Source organism: Carassius gibelio, chromosome B17 (assembly GCF_023724105.1).
Source record: "Carassius gibelio isolate Cgi1373 ecotype wild population from Czech Republic chromosome B17, carGib1.2-hapl.c, whole genome shotgun sequence".
Taxonomy (NCBI): Eukaryota; Metazoa; Chordata; class Actinopteri; order Cypriniformes; family Cyprinidae; genus Carassius; species Carassius gibelio.
Window position 1 is genome coordinate 14,196,944 of NC_068412.1, and position 4,189 is coordinate 14,201,132.

A 4,189-nucleotide genomic window follows, 5' to 3' on the forward strand; every position below is an offset into this window, starting at 1 on the left:
GTTGTGCTGCGTATTTTGGTTTTAGAAACCCGGGTACATTTTCTTCAGGCTTCTTTGATCAAAAGAACAGCCTTTATCTGAAACATGAATCTTTTGTAACATTATGAATATATTTGACTAAATAGCACTTTCTTGTGGTCAATTAAATATATAAAAGTAGCAATTTCTTAAAATTTTTTAAATCTTACTGACCCCAAACTCTTACAGCACTTTTTGTCCATACAGTAGATCATGCAGCTCCTTTACAGCTTCCAAAACTTAAAGGCAATTACATAAACTGCGTATGAATTCAGGAATGTTGGACGATGCTCAGTGAACTATGAGGTATGCCAGCATACAGGTGTGTATTATTGCTTAATGTAGATAACTGGGATCTGATAAGGATTTAATACTCACTTAAGGCCCAAAAACGTGCATCTGGGTCTAACTGAAGAATGGTTAGACAACGTTTTCAGTGTCGTCACAACAATAATGACTGGATCATTAGATGTGTACAGCATACATCATGTTTTTCCTCGTCTAGAAATATCCAATGACCATGCATTTGCAGTTCTACTAAAACCTAGCTTTGCAATTAAAGGAAATCCATGTCGGAGGCTTTTAATTGATGAAATACAAAATCTCTTAAGACAAGTATGCCTTTCTCATCCAAGTGTGGGTGGCTAAATAGGATCAGCCTGTAGTCACTTTGAACCATCAAATACTTTGCTGTGGCTTATGGTGGATTAGCCTTAAGTCACCTTGTGTGAGCTACTTACCAGCTTACCAGCTAGCTTGAACTGAGACACAGGGAACCAGCAATCGCTCTATCAATAAAGTTCTTTAGATCACAGATTCAGAGCTGTGAATTCACTTTGTGGGTTTTTAGTTGAATTAGCTCATCCACAAACTCATGGGGGCAGAAAATCTTCAGATCTCCTCTCACACGGTGTAGACACTTCTTGACACAGATGAACATTTTGCTGCTCAGACATTGACTTAAAACTTTCCCCTGAAATTCCTAAAGAGAAATAAAGACAATGAGAGAGTTAGGATTGACATACGCTCTCAGGAAAAAAAGGTTACTGGGGGAGAACCCTTTCAAAAGGAACACATTTGTATTTTATTTACCCCTAAAGTATATATATTGGTACCCTAAAGGTGCAAACTCTTATCTAAAGTATGCATATTATTACCTAAATGGTACATATTAGTACGTTTTGAAAATATACAGCTTTTGTACCTTTTATCTCTCTTAGTGTGTATACAGTAAGACTATGAAGTTATCAAATTAATATTTACAGCATAGCTCTGATAATTGGCCTTAGTGTACTTGCAATTCTGATCTTTTTTTATCTGCACTGAAGCCTTTTTTTCCTTTTAACAATAGTAAATACTCAACATCCACTACTGTTTAAAGGTTTGGAGTCAGTAAGATTTGTCCATGTTTTTGAAAGAAGTACCTTATGCTCACCTGTATTTATTTAATCAAAAATATAGTTCAAACTAATATATATATATATATATATTAGTTTGAACTATATTTTTGATTAAATAAATACAGGTAAGCATATATATATATATATATATATATATATATATATATATATATCACAATTTAAAGTAACCATTGTCTATTCTAATGTAATTTATTCCAGTGATGGTAAATCTGAATTGTATGTAGCCATTCTTCAGTGTTACAGGATTTGTTTGTTGTTACATGATACATGAAAAAGTGCAAAGGGACATTGCATTAATTAACAGCATTAATTGGTCACTTTTGATCAATTTAATGCATCCAAAAGTACTAATATATATCTTTTGAATCTTACTACCCCTAATTTTGAACGGCAGTGTAGTATGCCAGTCATCTCCATTGGCATTTTCAGTTGTTCCTGATGAAGGCATAGATAAGACAGAAGACAAAAACATAACAGGACAGTACATTATTTCATAAGTTCATTGCAAGAGCAGTTGCAAGCTTGCGTTAAGTGCCAGCACACTACACGCTCAGCTGCTTAGATAAATATGTAGCATTGGGCTGTTAAAGCTGAAGAGAAAACTTGAGAGGGATAAATAAATACAAATATATATTACACACACACATGCACTGCACAGTCAAAAGACGGGCTTTGTTTTAGCCTGCCGACTGTGCAGCTGGTAAGTGATGATATGGGGCAGTAACACCTGCAGTAGCAGCCAAGATGTGGGCCTGTCTTATAAACTATAGACACACTCCCTAAGAAAGATCCATCAGGCCTGACTGACCAGGTGGAATCCTGCATTGTGCAATTTTGTGAACAGAGGTTATATTAGGATACAGAACAAACAAGAGCTTGCCAAGATCAATAAACACATGACTTCCTACAGACAAAATGGCAATTCAGTTACTTCAGTTTGAGAAATAAACCATTGGTTTACATTTCTTAGAGTTCTTTCTAAACATTTTCTGGCTGATTTGCTAATGTTTTCCCACAGGAAAGAAAAATCATAAAGGAGCTCTTTTTAATCTTGGTTATTTCCTGCCAGGATAAGAAATATGCAATTAATAGGCAAATGTTTTCCATGGTGCCCTCAGTTTGTAAGAGGAGCATCTGAGAAGTTAACAGTTAATTGAAACTTAAGTACAGTATAAACTCCAATAAGACTATGAGCTTTGAAAGAGCATCCTCTGAGCAATACGATTTGGGTGGTTTGAATGTGAAATACACTGAATGTCTTCTGTTTGTCTTCAGCTTCTTTCTCACAGCACAGAGGCTCAGCGAGACTCAAGAATTAAGAGGGCTGAATTCCTTACATTTTTTATTTGTAAATCAGATATGGTAAAAAGAATGTGTCAGTGGACATTAAGAAAACAACAAATCAACAAATCTGAGTTTCAAAAATTGCAAGATTTCATAACATGAAATAGTGCCAGATACATTAGTTCCACTGCATACTGGAATCTTTATTAAACATATTATAATGAGCTCCTTTTAGTAAATTTACATAAGGCCTTATATATTCATTATTACAGAAGCCACTGAAATATAACATGTCATACTGTATGTTAAAATATCTGGTACTAAGTTTTAGTCAGTTTGTGCATTTTAGCAATAACATTTTATAAGTTATTTTCTCATATTTCACTGATAATTACCATCAATAGTGTGCTGAGTTCTACTCAAATACAAATATGTAATAATGAACAGAAAGTAAACAATAACAGTTGTAAATTATATAGTTGCAAAGCACTAGACATACAGTAGTACATAAAAAACCCTCAGACCTCAAACCATCCAGCTTCTAATCTGATCTGATCCAAAAATTCAAATATGTCAAATGTGGAAACTTCTTGTTCTTGATAGTGAAATAAAAATAAATATGTAACCCTTAAGTCTCTCTCAACATTTCCTCAAAAGACTTGCCTAGATGAGGTAAACAGAGGGTTTTCCTGTCCGATTTGCTCTGCAGCTTGTTGTTCCGATGCTTTGATCTCGGAGCAAGAGGGATTCCCTCAGGTTCAGAGCTACCGTAACAACAGATTGGGGACAGCTGAGGTCTGTGATCTGAAATCAACCCACGTATCTTTCTCCCACGGTTGGAGATTTTCAAAGCCCACATATATATGGCATATATATATATATGGAACTTGTAAAAACGTATGTCCACCTAGACCTCCTAACTTACAGACAAGCAGAATTAATTTTACAGTGAAAAGTTTTTTGACTAACTAACTGTAACACATTCTGGAGGGGGATTATTTTGCCTCAGATAAACTTTCAGAGCCACAGCACCAGGAGGAGCTGATTCAAAATAATGATTCATTTGCAGCCTCCCCTCAACTGCAAGAAAACTCTTCCACAACATAATTTATGAATGGTATGTAGTATAAATTCAAAGTAACATTACGTTTTTTTTTTCTTAACAGTCGGTCTTAAATAAATCCATGGAAAATTTTAGGCTTATACTTTGTGCGGTTATAACCTCTACAAAATATAACCTCTCTAAAGTCCACAAAAGCGGTTTTCCCTGTCATATTTAAATGAAGGAGGCAGTGTGCATGCACATATTTCTCTTTTGGTAAACCTTCTCCGTTTTGATGCTAATTTCTCAAACAAACAATAAAACAGTTTTCCTGACAGTCTCCTTTAACAGCCTCTCCTTTCCTCGCGTCAACATCCATATACACTCCCCTAAAAATAAAAGCGCTTAAAAGGTTCTTCACAGC